Here is a 25,102-nt window from a genome sequence, read left to right on the forward strand (position 1 = left end):
ATTTATTGAATGAATGAATATGGAGAGTATACTGACAGGTAACTTAACTAAAGACACAGTTCCAGTAGTAACTGAGCTGGCAGATACACTGATGCTTACTAAGCCACTACTGTTCACAAGGAAATGATGGGTTTGTTTGACTGCAGACCTGCTGGATTCTCCTGTAAAGGCAGAATAACACAGCATCCACCAGCAGAAAACTACAGTAGGCATGATGAATATCTGGACTGCGATGGTACTGTTTTTCCCAACCCAGTGATTTGGGTTCCAAGTGTTTGTGCCCACATAATGGCAGGATCTCACTTTAGGCCCATGGTTCTAGGTGGCTTTGATGGGAGGACGCCAAATCTCCAAAAAAAAAAAAAAAAAAAAGTTTGGTCCCCCACATACTATAAATGGACAGCTGTATTATTGAGGAAATGTTTCTCAGTGTCATAGATTTTTGAAAAAATATTGTTATGGATTCAAATTTATTTCATTTAAACTTGGAAACATCAATTGTTGGCTTTTTTGTTTGCTATACACTTTTAAACCAAGCTTTAAAGTCCTGAATTGTTTCCAAAATAACAGTTACCAGTATTTTCAGAATCATTGAGCACAAAGGAAATCATTATCTTGGGAACCCTTCTGGTTCAAATTTTTTTTTCCTCCCCTTACAGATGTCCTTACTTGAGGGCCAATAACTAACTCTCTCTCTCTCTCTCTCTCTCTCTCTCTCTCTCTCTCTCTCCTCTCCTCTCCTCTCCTCTTCTCTCTCTCTCTCTCTCTCTCTCTCTCTCTCTCTCTCTCTCTCTCTCTCTCTCTCTCTCTCTCTCTCGGCAGCTGCCTATTTGAGTGATTTTGGAAACCCCCAAAAGGATCTTATTACAGTCTTTGAGAAAAAAAATCATAATCATCAGGTGGAGCTTGTTAAAAATAGTGATAATAAAAGCCATGATAGTTAAAAATAACAAATATTAGTTAAAAATAACAAATATTAAGCTTTTATGTGCTAGGTTTTGTGCTAAGAAGACACTTTTAGTAGGTTCATTTTACAGTGAGGAAACTATGGTCTGATACTGAATGAAAGGTTACCTAACCACTTTTTGTCTTAAAAGAAAATTGGTCATGGATACAGAGAAACAGATACATTAGTAAACCTTGTGATGACAAGGAATGGGTCTGGGAACTAAATAAATGTTTGGGAGGGACCAGAAGTGAAAAGAAACAGGTCTTGATACATTCGAGTCTTTGCGGTATCAGCCAATATTAGGATATAACTATGCTGAAATTGAAATTAATGCACTAAAAACTAACAGGGTAGCATCTGGTAGAAGCCTTGACAGTACTTACTTGTGAATGTTATTTCCCACTTCAGAATCTCATTTGGATTTAAGTTTTTGCCTACAGAAAGGGCAGAACAAATCATTCTAATTGTGATGAAAATAAATGTTAAGTTCATTTGCATCTAAAATTAGGTCACCCTGAAGGGTGGGTATAAGCAAAAGAAGTGACTAAATCAACACTATACACATAGAGATATTTTGACAGTGTGGCATTACCTTAGGAAATCAGATAGTATGTAACTAGTAAGAAGTTTAAGTAATGGTGATAATAACAATAACAGCAATAAAGGATAACCTTCAAAAAGCAAGATCTGTATGAGTGATGTACTTAAGCACTTTCCATGGGCTATCTCAGTTACTCTTCACAATAAGAATTACTGTGAATAATAATAATTATTATTTTCTTATGAATGTGAAATGAAGATTTAGAGAAGTTAAGAAAGGAGTGCCCAAGTATAATAAAATTAGGAACTTATGGGGCTGGGATTAAACTCAAGTAGCCTGAGGTGGATACATAATCAAATTCATATAATTCAACAGGTATTTGATTAATATCCATTGTCCTTAGGGCAGCTGGATTTTCCCATGTTTCACTTTAGTCACAGTCCAGGGGTATTTAATGATAGAATTTTATCTTATATAGTTTTGGTCGTTCAGCCGAATTTTTCTGTGAAGCTAAAAAGTTGCAGTTAAGGGCCTCTCTGGCAGTGGACGGGGTTAAGTCTCAGCACTATGAAGCTATCAGCAGCCATTGTAGCATGAGTTTGATCTTTGACCAGGGAGCTATGACATGGCGCAGCAGACCTCTCCTGTCTTGCCTGCTGCTCCCCTCAGCAGTGTATTTCAGTAGATCCACCTGTTCTCCTCCCCATTCTGTCTCTGGTGAATCCTCCCACCCCCTGCCCTGCACCTCTGGCCTACACCCCAGCTCTTGTATGCATAAAATGAATAAAATAAATCTTTTAAAGAAAGTTGTAGTTAAAATCACTCACGCTGATTCTCTAAAGGTACCACCAGGCATGTTCTCTGGGAGACGGTCAAACTTATGAAAAAGGGGAAAGCTAGCTATGGCCCATCTCAAAGTGCTTTCCTCCTTGAATCCCTAAACTGTTTGATGTGAGCAAAAATGAGTTCCCCAGGTACAAAACACTGTATGTATTGATAAATAAAATTCTTCAAAATATAGCGCTATGAGCCTTTGGGTTTGTATAGGAAAATCTATTACATGGAATTATCCCACTTGGTTTCAGAGGTTCTCACACTTGAATTTTGCTCTGAGCTTCAGTCATATATTAACATAAAAAATTTTTTTAAAAGCAAGCCAAGTCTTTCTTTATTAACTTAAACTGGCATCATACAGAATCCTTTCATGGAATTTTAGGTACACATTCCTTTTTTCTAGAAAATGCCCCATATTCGTTTAATTTTTGCCCCCCACAGTAACTTGTATAGTTGGGTCTCAGTGAATATTTGTTAAGTTGGGTGCAGTTCTATCCATGGAAAAAATTTCCTACTCTTTCTTGAATTTAGCTTTTAACCTTGAATAGATAAACATCTTTCTACTTCAGAGTCTGGTTGAGCAGCTTATATAACTGAGTGTTACTTGGGAACTGGATACTTGAAACATACTGCTGTTATATTTGAGAGGTCTCATAAGTTCTAAGAAGTTCAAAGACTTGGGTGGCACATAAATGAATTTGAGGAAATAGTATATTCTCCCGTAAGAAAATTTCAAATGTCAAAACCCAACTCACTTCGTATTTTATATATTCTCTGGAGGCGACACTCATGAAGTGAGAAAAACCCGTCTTTCTCCCATAAGATTCTTTCCTGGAACTCTCAGTGAGATGGATTTCCTATCATATTTGCATAGTTGACCATCTCCTTTCTCTCTCCTGGCAGTTAGAATAGGGACTTTGCAAACCAAAATATCACAACATAATCCAATCTATTCTATTTGGGATATAAAGGAACAAAACAGAGAGTCAGGCAAAATTAACCAAAACAAATCCTAGAAATCTGACTGCAGAATTGAGGCTACTAGGAGAGAATCAGGGCGTGGAATAAAGGAGGTGGCGACCCAGGGGTCTACAGGGAGGATTAAAGACGCGTTAGTGGTGAGTGTGGTGTAGTAACACACATCTGAAGAGAAACAAACCTATACCCCTAAATCATACACAGTGCTGGAAACCAGTGCTGGAAACCAATGAAACCGGAAAATGTCCCATCCCTGTTCTTAGTTCCTGAGGTGCGGAAAAAGGAACCCATAGGTCTGAAGGCTGTATGGAAGGTGCTTTTGTTTTTTGAAATTTAGAAAAGATTAGGGTAGCTCCAGAGGAAAGCAGGGAAGGACGAGAGTTGGGTGACTGAGATAGCAGTGACTTTTTTAAAAAAAAATCTTCATTGCGGCAACACTGGTTTGCACATTATATATGATTTAGGGGAACAGGTTCATACCTCCTCAGATATATGTTACCACTCCCCCCATCAAAGCACTCACAGTCCATGGGGTCCCCTTTGCCTTTTGACCTCAACCCCATTCCTTTCCCCCTCTAGTAGCCTCAATTCTGCAGTCATATTTCTAGGGTTTAATTTAGTTTTGTCAGTTTCTTTGTCTTTTTTCCCTCACTACATTCCACATATGACGGAGGTGGCTTCTGCTGCCAACTCCTCTGTGGCTGCCTCACAAGGTGGCAGAGACCTATAGCAAAAGCCCCTCGGTGGTGGAAGATGGTGGGACGGGCACTCTGCCCACAGCAGCAGGAAGCAACCCTGGCAACTTGTCTGTGCTGAGATCACAATTTATTTATAGATGAGTGTTCTGCTGCTTCAACTGTTTAGGTTTTTTCCTTTTTATTTTGCAACCCTAGAACAATTAAATTTTTTGGTGTTTGTTTTTGTTTTCCACTGGGTTTTATTAGACTGTTTTGTGATGTAGAATCAAGATGAATGGGTTGGGGAAAATTTGCTGAGCTCAGTTTCATTCAGTCAATATAATAAACAGATTTGTGTTAGGACACAGAAAAAGAAAGAAATTCCACCAATTGAAACTTGGTGGACTAGGAGTTTTCCAGAGAGTGTTGTTGAATGAGACGCTTAGGAATAACTGAGGCATGTGAGAAAATTGGGCAACAAGAATAGAAAATGTGGGAAAAGGTCTGTGCATTATGTCTGAACCTCTCTAAATCTTTTCAAGAGTATTACAGCACTATTTACAATAGGTAAAACCTGGAAACCACCCACATGCCCAAAAATAGATGACTGGATCAAGAAGAGGTGGTACATATACATAATGGAATATTATTCAGCAATCAAAAAAGATAAGCTCATGCCATTTGCAGCAACATGGATGGAGCTGGAAGGAATTATTATGCTCAGTGAAATAAACCAGAAGGGAAAAGAAAAATATCAGATGGTTTCACTTATAGCAGTAATAAGGGGAACCAAATAAGACATCAGTGTAAAAAAAATAACAGTACAAACAGTTTAACGGACAATTATAAATCAGAGACATCCTGCAGGGGAGGAGGCAGGAGAGGGATCAGAGAGAGGGAGGGAGGAGCCCAGGGGACTGAGGTGATGGTGCACGGGTGCATCGGGGAAGGAAACTCTATGGGGACTACACCTGAGGGGGTGGGGGAAGCAAATATTGTTTAAAAATGATCAATGATATAAAAAATAATAAAAAAAGAGCACAAGTCAAGCATTGAACCCTCTTTAATGTCACTTGGTAACTAGACTGTGGCTTTATATGCAAATTCCAGCAAGATAAGTCACATAGTAGTCCAGAAATTATTCAGTGTATAGCTAAGTACTTACAGTATACATCATCTCTAAGCATCCTAATCAGATGCATGAGACTATGACAGCCCAAATTATCTGTGTTCTCAGTATTATGCTACCATGTGAGAAAATGTGGTAATTATGAATGTGGTATTAGTGCCTATGAATTAAAACTCTAACAATTACAAAAATGTTGAAAATCTAGAGTTAGAAAGTAGTAACTAGTCCAGGAGTGTGTAAGCACCATTTCGGAACACCCCTTGGAATAAAGGAATTTGGGACATTAGGAGTTAGGAAGAGCAGATGCCGTGTGGTATGGACTGGGGCATATGGCACAGGAAGCTGGCAAAGAACGAGCAAGTGTCTGGAGAGGTAAGCAGAAGAGCAAGTCTCTGAGAATTTAGAAGGTGGATAGAATGCACAGTCTGGCTCTCTGCCTGGAAAACGGTTTCTCCTCACTCCTGGGGTCGTGTACCCCCATAGGCTTGGCTCAGGGCAGGACCAGTAATTTGCCATCAGAAAAATGAAAGAATTCCTGGGCTAGGAATCATTTATATAATGATGATGTAAATTTTCAGTCAATATTTCTTCAACAATTTTTTTCTGTTCCTTTCTCTATTTCCATTATCATGTCTTAAAACTTTGTAATTGTCTCACTGTTCTTGGATATTCTATTTTGTGTTTTTCATTCTTTTTTCTCCTTGAAATCAGTTTCAGTAGTTTAATATTTTTAAAACTTGCTGAATCTTTCCTTGTCTGTGTCCAGTCGACTGATGAGTCCTTCATGGCATTCTTTGTTTCTGTTACTGTATTTTTTATTTCTAGCATTTAGAAATCCAGTATCTGACCTGCTTCCTTTCCCCCTCCCCCACCCCCTGCCTCCTGCCAGGCGCATCTAAGCATCAATACCATCTTGGCTTTAGTCCAAAGTCAAGTAATTACTCTCATCTTGTTTGTGTGTTAGTTGTTCCAATTTATCAGGTCTCTGCTTTGTATCCTGATTTAGAGACTGGAGTCTCATTCTCTGTCTTGCCATACTCATCTCTCAGCTCAGCCTGCAGAGTCACATCTTCTTATGACCATCCCTTCCAGTTCTTTGAGGAGATTCCACAACCAGTAACCTGTTTACCAGGATCTCCACCTATTTCCCTACTAATCATTCTGTTTATGACACTTACTTTGAGTGGGAAAAGAGTCATGATATATTAAGTAAAGATAATATATTAACAAATATGATGTCTTATATATAATCCAAATTTTATTTATGCATTTGTGTGCATGTTTGTGTGTATATGTATGTGTATATATGCATGTGTTTGTGTAGATGTAAGCATATGTATGTGCGCATACACAAATCTGTGCATGTATGTGTATATATACACACATGTGCACACAGGCAGGTATATGAGCAATCACATGTGTGCATTCATGTACATGTGTATATGCATGTGTGTGCATGTGTATGTCTATGTACATGAGGGCTATGAGCACTAGAATTATATATTTCAAAATATTAATAGTGATAATCTCTACATGATTAAGATAATTTTATTTTCCTTTTGATATTGAAAATATTTTTTAATGTTCATATTGGGACTATGCATCACTTGTGTGAAAAATTTAAAAGGGTATTGTGGGAGCAGACCAAAGATTCTGATGTTGATCAGCTTATTTCCTGAGGTTGATAACCTAGAAACATTCATTTTCCCCAGAAGTACGCCAATCAAGTAGAAATCCAAGGACAGAAATACACTGTGCCCTTGGCAATCTGTGTGTGCAAATTTCAGGGTATAATAAGGTTCATTCCCATGCCCGCTTCACTTAAAGTATGTAAAACAGAACAGTGGGGGTGACCTTGTACAATAATTGGAGGGATAGTTCTCACAACACAATCAGCCATTCTTTGAAGATGAAGATATCACAAATGAAATCATTAAGTTAGTAAGGGTATCACTGCTTTATTTTGTAAAACTGCATTATCTTCTTGTGCATTCCAGCTTTGAGAATTTCTTAAATGACCAAAGAAAATTTCAGGAGAGTGAGTGCCTTCACAGCAATATCTCTCAAGAGTTAGAGGGATCTTGTAAGATTGCTTTTGGTGAAATATTTCCTCAATTCACATGAAAGTTAGAAAAAAATATAATAGTCACTATTTAGTGAGTATTTAAATCACATCCTAAAAGCTGTTTTAAGCATTTTGCAGGGGTAGTAGTGCTATTATTACCTCCATTTTTGTGGAGGAAGAAACTGAAGTATAGGCAAGTTCAGTGTCATATGCTCAGAGATATTCTTGACATAGGAGGAGCTTTTGGAGTCAAATGTCAGAAATAGATGGTGTGGGACCTGGTTTTGTTTTTTTTCCTGATTTTTATTGTATTGTGTTTTTTCTCTTTTTTTTCAGATTTCTTTTTATTTATTTATGTATATAAGAACTGGGGTTTAGGCCAGAGGTGCGGGGGCTGGGGTATGAGAGAATTCACCAGCAACAGACAGAACAGGTGGATCCACTGAAATACACTGCTGACGGGAGCAGTGGGTGAGTCAGGAGAGGTCTGCTGTGCCATGTGGATCACCTCCCTGGCTAGGGATCAAACTTGTGATACAGTAGCTGCCAATAACTTCATAGTGCTGCACCTTAACCCCTTGCACCACCAGGAAGGCCCCGTGTGGGGTGGAGGCATTACTTTAAATACTGATACCCTGATTCTTTTGCCATAGGAGAAGTTGATTAGAGCTTTGCTATAATGGCTGGAAAATTTGACATTTTATAACTTCCCTCAGTCATCTTTTTCAGAAGACTAAACAATGATTGCAAGCTTTTCACACAGTCTCTGTCTTACATTAGGCAGGGATGGATGCCTGAGGTGACGAAAGCATTTAAATAACCATATGCATGAGTTATCTGCTCCTAAAATATGCCTTGTGTGGGAAAATTACATTGTTTCTCAGTGCTTATGAGGGCTGAATAACAGTTGACTAAGTGAATTCTAAAAGGAGATTTTTACATTACCTTAGTCATATGATAAGAGGTACATCAAAGAAATTGTTTCCCTGATGGCATTGGCTAGGTCTTTTGACTGTTACCTGGAATCAAGTCAGACTGAAATGAGTGATAAGCCAATGTAGTTCATTTATTCAATATCTATTAAGCACCCACTATAAGCCAAGTTACTTGACATCTCGTTGATGCATTTATTTTAGGGGTAAGAGAGCCAGACCTCTTCATTATTGCAGGGGAAGGACTTTATTGGGCTCTGGCATATACTAATAAAGACATAAAGCACTGCTAGTTTCATCTTAAAACTATGCAGTAAAATCACAGGCATGAGCCAGGAATGTCAGACCTTTTTGTTTCTCATAATTCTATGTATTTTATTCTAGTTTGATCATTTTTGACCAGATAGTCTCACAAAGGACAGTACAGAGTCTTTGGATACGTTTGAACTAAACTTATTAGGTCTTTTTTGTTTATCATGGGGAAGAGTCCCTTGGGGAAGAGCACAAGGGACTATAGTGATGGTGCACAGATGAATTGGTGGTGGAATTTCATGGGGACTACACCCAAGATGATAAAGCATACACTGTATGAAAATGAAGAATGATGTAAAAAATTTATAAAATTAAAAAAAAAGGGTGATGTCTTTCTCTAAGCAAAAAGGAGAGTATTCCAGATAGAGGAATATCACATGTTTCTCTATACACAGACAGTTAATTTTTATTGGTTAAATATATACTCTAAAGAGTCATTGGCTGATCTAATTTGGATTATGCACACCTGATTATGTATGCAGCTATGAAATTGCAAGGTCGTACTCAAAAGGTGGCAACTGTAGGACTTCAGCTATGTTTGTTCCTGATGATCACTACAGGCATATATACAGCTGGATGTATTCTTACATACTACATATTATATACATGTTATATGTATATGTAAATATGTATGTTGTATCATATACTGTTGGGTTACTATTGTATACATTATTATATGCATATACTACATATATGCATATATATGTATAACATAACACAATGCTAGTAATATGACTCACTGATGAAATTAATTGTAAATAATTAGTATAAAGGACATTAGAAATGGGTTTTCAGTTGTGTTCAAGACACATGGAAGGGTGAATGTATTTTATAAAGACACTCCTGCCATGCATAATGAGGTGCAAATATTAACAAAGTCTCTTTAACTCTCACAAATAGGACCCCAGATCTTATCTCAGTCTGTTCTGGACCTAAAGGCTTATTCCCTGAGTCTTAGCTGCTAAGAGGTGAGTATGTAGTTCACTGAGTCCTGCCACAAGATTTGTCTCACTTGCCTCAGGCGAACGTCCAAGAGAGGTAATGTGAACAAAGAGCTCAAACTTTACTAAAGTGCATATTAAATTCATTGTTTTAAAGTTTTATGCCTGCTTGCTAATAAATGTCTGTTGTGGCAGAATTTGTTCTGAAACTTGCTTTCATTATAACCAAGTAGCCAGGTTTTGGGGAGTAGCTAATTCTCATGTACTTCAAATGTTTTCTGGGGCTATCACTATGTACCAAAAGCACCTAAGAGTTGAGCATGATCAAATTGGTTTAGATCAACTTGAAATTGATATAAGGGCAAACCCTAAGGGAAAACGCTAAGGATCAGCCAGAGATTTAGTCTGGAGTGTGGGAACACTGTGTGAGGTGAGAATGGCAGTCACAAATGAGTTTAGAAAGTAAGTTTGGGGCCACCTAGCGGAAGAGATTTGTATTGCTGTAAGTGTTTGCAAAGGAGACCTTAGTTTTTTTTTTTTTTTTTATAGAGGCATGCTTTTATTTATTTATTTATTATATTTGTTTGTTTGTTTTGTTTATACATGCACTGGGTACAGTCAGAAGCGCGGGAGGGTGAGAGAATTCACCAGAGCCAGAGTGGGGAGCAGAGCAGGCAGAAGGACCGAAGCACACTGCTGAGGGGAGCAGCGGGTGGCAGGAGAGGTCTGCGCACCATGTGGGATCCTCCGCCAGTGGCCGGGGAGCAGCCGGGGATCGAACCGGCGCCGCAGAGGCCGCGGGCAGCTTCGCAACCCAGCGCTCAACCGCTGCGCCACCGGGGAGGCCCTTGTTTTTTTTTTTTTAAGGAGGAAGTTATACTCTAGTTCAGACTTGTGTTTTAGAGAGTCATCTCTGGCTGCAAGTAGAGGAAGAGAGAGCAGTTAGATGAGGTTTTTGCAAATGGTGATCCCGTGGGCCCAATCTTGCCTGCCACCTGTTTCGGTATGATGTGAGAGTTAAGATGACTTCCATATTTTTAATGGGGTTGGGGCGGGTGGTGGTGGGAAGAAAAATATTCTGTGACATTTGAAAGTAAATGAAATTCACATTCTAGTATCATGTTCATTCATTTACATATTGTCCAGCTACAGTCTCTCCGGGACTCCTCTGATAGTGCCTTAACTGTTCTTTCCTATACGCCTTCCCTTCTCCCATTTACTGTCCACCTACAGGCACAGTGATCCTTCAAGAAGCAAACCTGATCATGTCACATTCCTGTTTAAAGTATTTCTCCCTTTGCCATGACAGTAAATTCATGGTCCATCAAACCCTCAAGATGATCCATTGTGTCCCACCAATTTCATTGTGTACTATCCTCCTTGAGTCTCTACTAGAAACTTTCTTCCCTCTTTGAGTCTCAATAAGAAACTTTCTCCAGTTTCTTGAAAACGCATCTCTTTCTACCTTAGGGTCTTCCCATCCACTAGACTGGAATCTCTTCCCCTTCTTCTTCTTCATATAGTTAATTCCTCTGAATTATTCCTTTATTAGTTTGCCAGTTTTTTCAGGAAAATCTCCAATTCCTCAATTTGTCTGGTTTCCTTATCAGGTCTCATGGCTCTGAAGCTGCCCCTCCATGAAGAAGTATAGGTATTTATTGGTGTCTGTTCTCTCTTCTTGAAATCAGGAGCTACTCCTATCTGGTTTTCCACTGTGACCTCAGTGCCAGGAATCAACAGGAAGCACTCACTGATTCTTTGTGGCATGAACACATGTGGCAGGAATGTAGAGAGAGTGATAACTTTCCCGCAAATTTGGATCCCAAAGGGAAGGAAAATAACAGTAATGGTAGATTTAAAGAGGTAAATAGGTTAAAAATATTTTGTTTTTAATAGATAAGGAGGGCTTGACTATATTTGCAGAGTAAAGTGAAGGAATTTAATAAGAGGAGAAGTGAAGTTCTGAGATAGAAATTGAGAGATGAGATAATTGGTGAATCCAGGGAGGAGAGGGAACCCAGACATCAGTGCAAAGTCCAGCTATGGAAGCATGCAGCAATGTGCACATGAATTGGCACCACAATGGATGGCTGTGGATGTGTGGAGGCAATGTATCATTTTTCTCTGAGAAGTAAGTAGGAAATTGTTATGGTTTGAATTGTGTCCCTGTCAAAAGATTGGTTGAAGTCTGAACCCTGATGTGACTTTATTTGTAGATGTAATCTGATTAAGATGAGGTCATTCAGGGGGTCCTAATCCAATATGATTAGTGTCCTTATAAGAAGAGGAAAACACCCTATGACAACAGGCATAGACAGTGATGCAGTAAACCATGGAATGTCAGGGTTGACAGCCACCACCCCAAGCTATGAAAAAGCCAGACAGGATTTAACAAGGGCCTCAGAGGGAGCCTGCCCTGCCAGCACCTTGATTTTGAATGTCTGGCCTCTAGAACTGTGAGGGAATAAATTTCTGTTGTTTTAGGTCACCCAGTTTATAGTACCATATTATGGTCTTAGGAATCCAACACAGATTTATGATCATTTTTTGAGGGTGTTGGAGTATAGTGTTGGCTTCAGGACAATGATAAAGTATCATTGGGGAGATGATTAAAATCTAGCAAAAAAAGTTAGCTGAATATTTCCTGAGCCTTAAAAGTCACAATAGGGTGATTAAGCAAAAAATAGAAAATAAAATATCATATGGAACAATGGAAAAACTCTTAGGTAAATATAATTTTTTAAAAAAGATTTATTTATTTATTTATACAAGCACTGGGTACAGTCAGAAGTGCTGGAGGGTGAGAGAATTCACTAGAGCCAGAGTGGGGAACAGAACAGGCAGACTGATGAAATACACTGCTGAGAGGAGCAGCGGGCAAGACAGGAGAGGTCTGTTGCACCATGTGGGACCCTCTCCGGTGGCCACCGGGGATCGAACCGGCGCTGATGAAACTGTGGGCAGCTTTGCAGCCCAGCGCTCAACTGCTGCACCACCAGGGGAGGCCCAAGGTAAATATAATTTTTAAGGTGTTAAATTTGTATCCTTCTTCCTGTCAACCAAGTCTAAAAAGATACATGTTGGACATGTCTCATTATCTTTTAAGAATATGTATAATGATTGTCACAAAGAACAAACATTCTCTTGGTAGTATTTTCTTATTTGAAGAACTGTGAATAACATAAGAGCAAAAAATTCATATAAGATGTAACTTCAATTCATAGTTAATTATTTACTCTGTGTCAGAGTATATAATCTCATTTACTTTAATCAGTACTTAATGTAGGTATTTTGTCCCCTTAATATGAGAAATATGAGAAAACTGGCCTAATATGGGGACCTCATCAAGCTGCAAATCAATACTTTTTGATTTCTTTTTCACCTTATCAGGACACTAGCATATTTTTCAAGTAAGCATTTCTTAAATTGACCTTTAATAATTGTCAACTATATAACAATAGAATGTAATTTCAGTGAGGATCGTTTTCAAGGGTTTAATTCTCTACAATCTAAGTAAATAGCTCTCTGGAAATCTATTTTGATAAAAGAAGACAGTTTAGAATATCTAAGAGATGAATGGATAAACTATCCTGCTCAAATATCACTTATCTGTCTTGCATTTTGACAGAAGTACAGAGCAGTCTGTTCACATTAAATGCTGGCAAAAATCCTGGAGTGCAAATTCAGACATTATTGTTTGAAGGAAGATTCACATGGTTTGGCTATCAGCATGCATAAAGCAAGCTTAACATTCAGTTGAAAGTTGAAAAGGCTGACGTGTTCTAGCCTGGACAGAGGGTCATCTCACCTCTATGTCCTAATTAAAAATTCATTGAGTGACTAAGTTAATTTAAAAATTCTGTGTTAGCAATATTAGCTCAGAAATCATACACTGGATGCTACGTTGTGGCTATTTAGAGAAACATAAATCTTCCTAGCCTTGCTGCTATTGAACATTCTAATTTCATTGCTTGATCTGAAGGTCAAGGGCATGAACTTGATGAAAAAAATAACCCTCCTTTGGGGAATCATTAGAGGAAGTGTGCCCCAGTTCACCACCAGTGATCACAGAGGAGGGGGTACAAATGGTGCACAAAGCATACTTGCCCTTCAGTGACCCTCAAAGCACCCTGCAGCTCCATGTGTCTTTGACCAAGTTTACAGCCTTCCATTGCCCTTTGTGGTTATTATGAAGCACCCAGGGGAGAAAGATGATCTCAGATAGCCGGGACCCAAACTGTGCAAAATTGTCGAGATCACAATCAACAGTGCCGATTATTTACATGCAGTACCAACCGTGTGATCTTTATCTGTGGGATCAGGAACCACTTTGACATATATCATCCTGTGCTGCCTCTTTGTACCACATCGCTGGGTCAAGATGGGAAGTGATAGGAACTCCATAGGGGATGTGAGTTGTATGACAACATAGTTTCTTTCAGAAGATCTGAAAAAGAGTGTGGGATAAGCTCAGCATTTGATTAAATCAGAATAGCTAATGAATTATTAAAATAAAAAACACCACATGCAGGCTTTTTGAACGCTCTTGAAACCTCAGCTGGGATATAAATATCTCCTCAATACTCACAATGCTTTAATAACCCCAATCCTGTATAAACTACTCTTTTATAATAACAATAAATTATACTTGTATTTTAAGAGAGAGCTTTGACATTTATTTTACAAGTTCATATAACTTTCTTTTTTTCCTTTTGGTTGTTTTCTCTATTGGTGCTGGGGGTGGAACAGGACATAGATTAATAGGGAGGAGATTGAGTGTGGGATATGCCATTTATACATTATCCCAAATACCAAATATATTTATTTACTTGCATGAAATTCTTGAGATGGAATAAAGCATAGGCATGAGAATAAAAAAGAAAGAAAAGTGAGTGAGAATGTGACAAGTTTCTGTCTGAATCAAATAAATGGAAATATTCATTTCCAAATGGGAATTGTACAAATGAAATGATACAATGAGTATATCAACTCTGCTTAGTTGATATATGACACTGCAAATAGACATCAAGAGAGGGAATCATTCAAGCAAATTGTTGTTACTGGAATTACTAGGAAGTTTCCTAAAGAAAACTGAATAACAATTTGGTGGAAACTAATTAGCTTTTCTGTTAACAACATGAAAAATTGGTGAAAGAGAAGCAGTTCAGTAGCAATTTAAGATCAATTTGTTACATTTTTTTCCCAATGAGAAGTAGGGAAATCATTAAAGAAAAATATCAAAGGTAGACAAATTTTTCAGTATAATCTATTGTGAAAAAAATTTAATTCCGAGTACATAGCCTTTTGACCTTAATTCCCCTGACTGGGTTAAAAAAATATGAGCAGGCTAGACTGTCCAGCTGATGACTTGGGGAAGGAATGCTGTTATTTTTAACTAGGCAAATACTTACAGAGTCATCTGTTTTGAACAAAGAAGACTGATAGTCCTGTTCTGCATTTTCCCTGCGTCTGGAGTCTGAACTTGGCTGCCTCCAAATTAGGAAGAAACACCCTTGACTTCAACACGACTTTAGAGTCAGTTAAAGGCTTCTGTTAGCTATAACTTCAAGTTTTCAATTACAACATTAAGGTTTGGAAACATTTTCCAAACACAGATAAAGAAATAAGACCCCAAAGAGCTGTCTGATGACAGGGATTCATGCTCTGAATTTTCTCAGTAAATTATTACATGATGTCACAAATGACTGTCCCAGAAGTCTCAACTTGAGGAAACACCTAGCTCTGCAGAAGGAAAGAACATCATTAAGGATTGGCATTTAAAGGAATATAAAATAGAATTAGTTGCTACAATAGTTTGCTGCTCATTTCAGATTACTTATGTTTCATTTTCAGAGATCTATAGCTGAGGCCATAGATTCAGCAAAGAGAAAGAATATATTAAAATGGTTTTGTTTGGTAGATAATTTGCACTTACAGTCTATATTTATTCAAAATAGCTACAACCTTTAGCTTTACATTGTTAGCAAATCCTATTTATTTTTCTTTACCACATGTAGGTATGCTGAGGTTAGGCTGCATTTTGATGAGTGGTGTGGACTGATAATATCACCCCAAAATTTATGTGTTGAAGCCCTAATGTGACTGTACTGGAGATGAGGTAGTCAAAGTTAAATAAGGTCCTGAGGGTGGGGCCCTAATCCCACAGCACTGTGGCCTTATAAGAAGAGAAGACATAGCAGAAGGTGACCATCTGCAGATGAAGAGGGAGCCATCACCTGAAAGCAATTCAGCTGGAACTTTTCATCTTTTATTTTGGATCCCTCCACCTCTTGAAGTGTGAGAAATACTTTTCTTTTGTTGAAGCCACCGTATCTGTGGCATTTTGTTATGGTAGCCCAAGCTGGTTAAGATAGCAAGACCCAGTCTACTCTGATTGTCCCTTCTGCTAGGGCATGGTACTCAGAGGTTGGCAAGTTCTTTTTGTCCCCTCTATTTGTTTCCTCAGCACCAACAAAGAGACAATGGGAGAGTCAGCTCTGCTTATATGAGGTTCTATTATTTAGATTAAGTTCTTGCTTATGTAACTTCAGAATTGCTGAGTCTGGGATGGTACACTCTGTGTAGAGACCTGAGGTCTCCAGTTTTTGGATGACAAAAAAACTGGAGCAATTGCTAACAGTTTGCCAGTTTCTCTGCCCACATTAGAACTTCTGTCTGGGTGAAGCTCCAAGTCAGTCTCTAGCTCCATCCAGAATCGGGGAATTCCTCAGGAAAGAAGAGGCTTGGAGCTTCAGCTCACCTCGGTGGGTTTCCTTTACTTCTGATCCTCTCATGTGCTTTCAAAATCTAGGTTTTGTATTTCACCTTACTTTTCTGGTTATTTTTTTTGTAGGAGCATTGGCCCACCCAAAACAATTTCATTCTTCTCTATCCACGAAATTCATTTATAGTGTCATTTGATGAAGGTTTCAAAAATCTTGGAATACAGCTCCTCCGTGATCACGGACATGAACTACAGCTAGAGGAATTAGAGGCTGGTGGAAAGCACAGGAAAGTTGGGCACAATCGAATCCCCCTATGACTTTTCTGCCAGGACTACAAATAACAGTCATGTAGGGGTTGGTCAACCCTCCCAGCTCCGAGGTAGATGGCCTGGACTGTATACTGGATCAATTGCAGTTGTGTGAAATGGCAACATTTACTTAACTTGTCTGACCTTCTGTGTCCACATTATAGAATTTGAACAATAATTGTACAACCACATAGGGTTTTTATGAAGATTAAGTACAATTTAATACATAATACTTGTGTCAATAAAAACTATCTCCAGTTATTACTAATTTGGAAAGGGGACATAGTCTCACAAGTTGGTTTCTTTATGAAAAACAACAAACAGGATACTTATCTCATAGGGTGGGTATTAGGACTATATGAAAGTTAGTATATGTGACAATGTAGTTCTCTACAGTGCTCTGGTTACAGTGGCTGCTTCTTATTCTGTTTACTGTCTCATAAACTTTCTTCAAGGCAAGAAAGACTGTTTACATTTCAAATTCTGCTAGTTTATTTCATGTGGATTCGGATTCTTGAAGCACAGACCATCTCTTTCTCATCCATGTGTCCCTAGCCTGGCCCCAAAACCAATGATGTCCAAACATATTTGCTGAAAGAACAAATTAATGAATATTAATTCCTAATTTTATAGTTCATCGTTCACTCTAGCTCTGAGCACATCTTCAGAGTAAGAGCCAAGTAAATATTTGTTGAATAAATGAGTTATTCAGAGTTAAAAAAAAAGCATATTAGTTTATTCGGGGCTAATAGCAATATTTTTCTCAAACTGATTTAGGAGACAATGCAATTCACTGGGACCATGACCTACTTGGTTTTGATAAATGTGGTCTGGGGGTTATAGAGGAAACAGGGCCAAGAATATTCCCTCATTAGATAAAAGATCATGACTCCTATTTGTCAGTTTGGTCACCAAATACATTTTCAGATTCTCCCTGACTATAGCGTGATGCAACAAGAATGTAAATAAGATGATGGGGGCAGTGTGTAGCTAGATTCAAAGAGTGGAAACCAGATGGCATTAATCCTGAGACTTAAACCCTAAAACAGCAATTAAAATCTCTTTTTCTAAAGACTAATTACAATAAAGTAAAAATCAAATCAACAAGCAACTATAAACCAGAGCACACTACGGGGGTGGTGGGGGAGAAAGGAGTAGGATCAAAACAAGGGTGGTGGGAATTGTATGGGGACTATAACCAAGATGAAAATGCATACATTGTGCAAAAATGAAAAACGATGTAAAAATATATAAAATTAAAAAATTAAAAAAAAATCTCTTTTTCTAATGTGCATATCCCATACAAACTCTTGATCATACACAGCATAAGACTTTAACATTCAAAATTTAGATCCAGGGCCTCCCTGGTGGCACAGGCGGTTGAGCGTAGCGCTGTGAAGCTGTCTGCAGCCTCTGCAGCACAGGTTTGATCCTTGCCAGCCGGCGAGGGTCCCACATGGCGCAGCAGACGTCTCCTGTCTTGCCCGCTGCTCCCCTCAGCAGTGTATTTCATCAGTCACCTGTTCTGCTCCCCACTCTGTGTCTGGTGAATTCTCTCACACACACCCCTTCCCCCCGCACATATGGCCTGTACCCCGGTTCTTGTATAAATAAATACATTTAAAAAAAATTAGATACAAATACACTTCACCTAGTTAGAAAAATAATCTCTACATTATTCTCAGTAATAAACATTGAATGAGTTTTTAAGATGTGCTTGGTATTGTGTGCTGCACTTTTTCTACAATTATCTCAATCAATCCTCACAGAAAACAACATCACCTCAGTGACACAATTTCTATTGGTATCCCATTACATAGATGAAGATTCTGAAGTGATACATGCTCAAGATCTTGCCCATAGACACACAGACAATATGTGGGGGCAGGTTTTTAACCCTATGTCTTCACTTGCTGGTTTCCTAACTGTGAGGCTCTGTTGCAGTGATTATCCTGCCATAAGAACCAATACCCTCTTTTCCCCCCTCTTTAAAAATTTTATTTAATGAAGTACCGTTTTTCTTATATCCTTGTTAATTTTTGACAATATAAGTATAAACACTATCATCTCCTACCACCAAAGCACCCACAGTCCATCACCATAGTCCCTTGTGCTCTTCACCCTCTCAATCCATTTTCACCCCTCCTGCTTTCCCTCCTTCTCCTGGATACCTCAGATCTTTGGTCTTCTTTCAAGGTTTGTCGTTGCCTGACCCTTTGTTTAGTTTCTTTATATTCTGCATCTTAGGGACATCATCAAGTATTTATCTTTCTCCTTTGAACTTCTTTTGTTTAGCGTAATCCCTTCCAGCTCCATGCACATTGCTGCAAATGACATAAATTTGTCTTTTTTGATTACTGAGTAGTATCCCATTGTGTATATATCACATCTTCTTGATCGTTCATCTGTTTTGGGGCATTTAGGTTGTTTCCATATCTTGGCTATTGTATATAGTACTGCAGTAAACATAGAACGCAGGTTTTCTTTCGAATTAGTGTTTTCTGTTCTTTTGGTAAACTCCTGTGAGTGGAATTGCTCGGTAATAAGGAAAATCCATGGAAGTTGTGAGGAATGTCCACACAGCTTTCCATAGTGGCTGAACCAGTTACATTCCCACCAATAGTATAAAGAGGTTTCTTTTTCTCCATGTCCTCGCTACCACTTGTTTCTGTTTTTTTGTTTGTTTGTTTGTTTGTTTGTTTTAATTTTGGCCATTCTCACGGGTGTGAGGTAGTATCTCACTGTGGTTTTGATTGGCATTTCCCTGATAATAAGAGATATTAAACATTTTTTTTCATTTGCCTGTTAACCATTTGCATTTCTTCTTTGGAAAAGTGTCTTTTTAGCTCTTCTGTCCATTTTTGATTGGGTTCTTTGTTTTGTTTTGGGTGAGTTGTATGAATCCTTTGTAGATCTTCAGTATCAGTCCCTTATCAGATGTATGGTGTGCAAATATTTTCTCCCATTCAGTGGAGTGTGTTTTCCTTTTGGTTACTTTCTCTTTCACTGTTCAGAAGCTTTTCAGTTTGATATAGTCCCAGTTGTTTATATTCTCCTTTATTTTCCTTGTTGCTGGAGATGACTCTGCAAAGATATTTCTAAATTTTATGTCATGGAGCATTTTGCCTCTTTTCTTTCATGTGTTTTATGGCTTTAATACAAAGGAGACATTCAAGGAGGGAATTTTTAATATATATTTCAATATACAATGTTTTGACTTGACTACACTAGAAGATAAGAAGTGCTCAGACATTAATAGCCATCTGCAGAATTTTATGAAGGTATCAGCTTCAAAGGCAGAAACATACCAGTGTATGATATTGGCACCTACAAATACCAGCTGTGGCAATGCCATTAGTGGAGGATTTTTCCGAAATTGTTAAGAATTTTTGGTACAGCTTCAAACTAAACAAAGTACAGCTTCTCTCCTATTTACAGTGTTGGAAAATTCAGTTTACATAAAAACTGTGCAAAAGATTGTGTTTACATGTAAAACATGAGATAATTATAAACCGGCTGTTCACATACAGGAATGGCTAATGGGACATTGGAAAATCTTGTGGGACTAGGAGTAAGTATTCCTTGAGCAGGATGCCTAGGATTCTTGGCATTCACTCATCAATTCCAGGAACACCGTCCAAATCATTGTGAAGTCCACAAAAACACCTGTACAAATTTTTAAATTGCTCAATAGGGTTTGCCTTGCCCCAGGTGGGAACTACTGCCCTACTGAATTCTCAGAAGAAACTAGCATTGCCAAACCAAGGGAAATTACATAGTGCTAGATGAGCTAGTGGAATATGGGACAGAACTGTAATAATGTAATTAATTTTTGAGTGCTATTTAAAAGCAGAAATAGGACATGGAAAGAACAACATTTTAGAAATGAGAAATAAGCACTCTAAGAAAGAGGACTCAAGGAAGACTTCTTTTCCTGCCCCCACAACTGGGTTAGTTCTCTTTTAATGTACTGTCAGAGCATCCTGTACATCTGCTTAATAAAGCTCACGACAATTGTCAATAAGTAATTATCTACAGTTTATTTAATGTGTCTCTCTCATTAGAAGTGTTTTCATATTTATTATTTACTGAGTGTTATTAACACATATATGCATACATGTACATACAGGTGATTTGTGTTAGTTGGGACAATAAATAATTTGGGAAACGAATATTTTGCAGCACTGTTTGAATTTTGGAGGAGGATTCTGAGAAGTTTAATACATATTGCTTTGATTCTGGTAAATATATTTGAAGTCTACAAACTGATTTGTATATATCATGTTCCCATTCTGGCAAGCTATTTGAAGCCTGGCTAATGAAACGCTAGACATTCAGCAGTGTTGTTGCAAGCGTAACTCTAGTGCCACCTTCTGCCAGGCAGAGAAACATGCTCAGATCATTTGCATTCTGAGAATCAGGACTAAATGCTCCAACAGTCCCTTATGCTGTGGAATTAAATAAATATTTAAAAAATGTTAAACAATGGGGGCCTATAAATTCTTATTAAAGATGCAAACATTGGAAAATCTATAAATAATGCTGACTGGAGTGAACAAAACTCCTATACTGAACAATTGAGATGGAATTTTATTTTACTGATTCAATGTCATTGTATGCAGGTTTGAAATTATTTTAAAAAATCTCAATTATTATGAAAGAATATACACAGGTACTTGCTACAAGAAAGCATTGAGAATAAAATTCTTACTGAAGTTATCAAAAATAGATATCATGGAGAGAATAGTTTGAACTTTATTATCTCTGAAAATATTTGATCAGAAGATTTACAAATCAATGAAGTCTTTTTACCTGTCATAAAAATAAAATCCATGTTTCCTTATACATATTCATGGGCAACCAGACAACTTGAAATGACTTTTTTTTTTCTGGTCATACAGTATCTTCTCTTTGTGTGGGGCTTTTTGGTAATCTGTATGCTATTGTGCATTATGTGAGTAAACAATATCCCACGACAATAATAGGGTTAGATAGTGGTATTCATTATTGTTTTACAGCAGGTGTCTTTGTGCTACACCAATGGAAAAATACTTTTCAATTTTTAATCTAAACAGAAAGGAAGAGTGTGTACCAGTGGAAAGACATCTTTTCATTTAGAAACATAAAGCAAAAGCTGGCAAACATTTTATTTAAAATTTCGGTTAGTATCATATATAAGGGACTAATCTCCAAGATCTACAAAGAACTCATATAACTCAACAACCACCACCGAAAAAAAAAAAATCAAAAATGGGCAGAAGAACTAAATAGGCATTTCTCCAAAGAAGACAAACAGATGGTCAGCAGTCACATAAGAAAATGCTCATCATCACTCTCATCAGGATAATGCCAATCAAAACCACAGTGGTTGCCACCTCACAGCTGTGAGAATGACTTATATCAAAAAGTTGAGGAACAAGTGTTGGTGAGGATGTGGAGAAAAAAAGAATGCTTGTACACTGTTGGTGGGAATGTAGGCTGGCCCAGTTCCCATGGGCAACAGTGTGGATATTTCTCAAATATTAAAGGATCTACCTTATTGTCCAGCAATTTCACTTCTTGGTACCTAGCTAAAGAATGCAAAAACAATAATTTGAAGAGATACATGCACTTCTATGTTTATTGCAGCACTATTTATTGCAGCCAAGTTATGGAACCTAAGTGTCTAATGACAGAGGAATGAATTAAAAAGATGTAGTATATATGTACACACATACACATACACACTGGAATACTACTCAGTCATAAAAAAGGTGAAACCAAGCCAGAAGGACAATGTGGATGGAAATGGAAGAAATTATGCTCAGTGAAATAAGCCAGAAGGAAAAAGACAAATATCAGATGATTTCATTCTTATGTGGAATATAAAGAATCCAAATAACAGACAACACTAAGCCAAAATGAACCCTAGAAATCTGACTGAAGAATTGAGGCTACCAGAGGACTTAAATGGTTGTTAGGGAGCAAAATGAGGAGGGTGTCCAATGGACTGTGGTGGAGGATTATGGGTACCTTGGTTGTGGATGTGGTGTGGCAACATGGATCTAAAGGTAATATAGAGTTCCTTAAGCTATACCTCTAAATCATACACAATGTTGTAAACCAATTTATAAGTAAGAGAGCATGGCTGTGTTCTAGTAAAACTTCCTTTACAAAAAGAACCAGTAGATTGGAGTTGACTTATGGGATTTTGTTGCCAACTCCTTGCACAGAACATTGACAATGTAGCTTCAGCATGGAAGCTCAATTCTTCTCTATTTTACAAAGTTACGTGTTTGTGTGTTTTAAAAAAAAATCTTGCCCAATTAACCTACGTATAAGTTTCCTATCACTGCTATAACAAATCACAAATATAGAGACTTTAAACAATACACATTTCATATTGTACTATTCTGGAGTTCAGAATTCCAAAATGGGTAAACTGGACTGTGTTCCCTATAGAGGCTGCAGGGGAGAAAATCCATTTCCCTGCCTTTTTCAGCCTCTGTACAGGCTCCACTAACAACCCTTCACCCATCTTCAAAGCTAGCAGCTAAGCATCTTCAAAGCTTGCTTTCTCTAACTTCCCTGTTTCTCTCTTATAAAGGACCTTGTGATAACAATAGGTCTCCCTGGATAATCTGTCATAGTCTCCTCATTTTAAGACTCTAAATTTGGTCAAACTGTTAAGTCCCTTTTGCCATATAAGGTAACATAACAGATTTCAGGGAGTGGCAGGGGGACTTCATTTGGGACCATTATTCATTTTGCCACTCTAGAAAATTTTATTACAAATTTGTGTGAGACAAAATGCTAATGTGCTATGTGTAAGAATAGTTCATCCCAATTTAAAACAAAAATGGCTTTTCTTGAACAATACAGGCAGTTAAGCTTAGATTATTCTACTTAAAAATTATTTCTTTCCTTCCCATTCATAAATTTAAAAAAAATTCATGAGATAAACATGATAAATTCCTGTTAAATAACTGTCTTAACCGAAATGGAATTTAATATCCTAAGGTAGACTTTGTGGACTTAATTTAAATGAAAGTTGTAAATTGATTGTTACTGCTATTTTCAGTATGAAAATTTATTTACAATGTTAAATAGAAGAGCTACTAGTACCATAACCCAAAGCAATATGAACATAGTCCAAGACAATTTTATTTAGTATGTAGAAAAAACAATTTGTTACTGCTTGACATGATCAAGCTGAAATAGTTATAAAATTATTAGATGCCAATAGAGTTACAAAATTATTATGAATCTGTTGACTTCTAGGTTTCCTTTATAGGTTTCTATATGCAATAAATCACTATTTTTGAAAACAAAAGTAAAAAATGATATATACTCCTTTGATATGACATGCGTGCTTTTTTTTTTGCTGCAAAAAGAATCAATTCTGGGCCACACTTGAGATAAGCATACAAATTTCACTTTCAGCTGAAATGAGGTATTTGTTTCGCTCTTGCTATTCACTTCTCTCTCTTTCATTCTCTCCTATTGTATTATTTGTTGCAATAGGACAGTGAAATATCTCAAAGATTAAAATTCTTCAGCACTAACCTGATGAGAAGTCCCATCTCTCATTCATCTTCTAACATCACTGTATTGGATGTCAGTCGTATTTATAAGGCAAGTGCTAAGCAAATAGAAAACAGAAGGTCACAATAAGCAAACAAATAAGAAAGGAGCACAGGCGATGAAAACATCCAATATAATTCACCTCTGATTCAACAACAGCAAATTGATAGGGGAGAAATTTAGTCATAGAGCATAAAAATTCCTTTGGAAAGAAAAATTCTGTCTGATTTTCTGCTGTGCTAGTAGAATTTTTTTTCCCCCTATGTGACTTGCTATGAATAAAGGGTGGTTGGGAGTATAATTTGGAAGGGAAAGTCTATCATCACCATTATACCATCCTCTACTTTGTGTAATTCCTCGTGTTCAAGTTATCAGTAGCCTCTTGCATTTCATATTAAAAACAGAGAAATGTGAATCCAAAGGAATACAGACGCTTCCCTCCTTTCTTTACAGAAATCCCACCAAAATGGGAATAAATAAGATCAAAAAAGAATGGGAGAGTCTAACACCAATGAAAATTGGTGATGAAATTTTAGAAGAAGGGATTTTGTGACTAATTTAGTAGAACCTAGGAAGCTGAAACCTAATTGCGTACAAAAAGAGAAGTAAAAAAAAAACCCAAAAAACAACAACAACAAAAAAACTAATACCTCAGATTCCCAGAAATTGAAGGCAACAGATATCTCTGAAGAAGCATGAGTGTGGGGCTGAAAGGAGAACATTGCTTAAACATATGTTAAAAGAATAGACTATTTTTGTGTTATAAACCACTCCAAAAAGTAGTGTCTTAAAGCAACAAGCATTTATTGAACTCTCACGGTCACTGGTGGGCTGGTTATAGGACAGACTTGCTTTTGCACCTGCAGTTATCTGTCACATTGGGTATGTAGCTGTGCTGATTGTGACTGGGGTCTCTCACACCTCTGGGTCTTGGACTGCTGTAGATTGGTTGACTCAGTTCTGGTCTGTGTAGCCTTTCATTTTCCAACAGGCTATTTATTCACTGGGCAGAGTCAGGAACCTATAGGATTGAGTAGAAGCATGAAAAACCTTATGTTTAGGTTATAACAGGCACACCCTCATTTCTTACATATTCTAGTGATCAAAGCAAGAGACTCAACTGAAGAAAGAGTCAATTCCAGGTATAT

This window comes from Talpa europaea (genome assembly GCF_964194135.1).
Source record: "Talpa europaea genome assembly, chromosome: 10".
Lineage (NCBI taxonomy): Eukaryota > Metazoa > Chordata > Mammalia > Eulipotyphla > Talpidae > Talpa > Talpa europaea.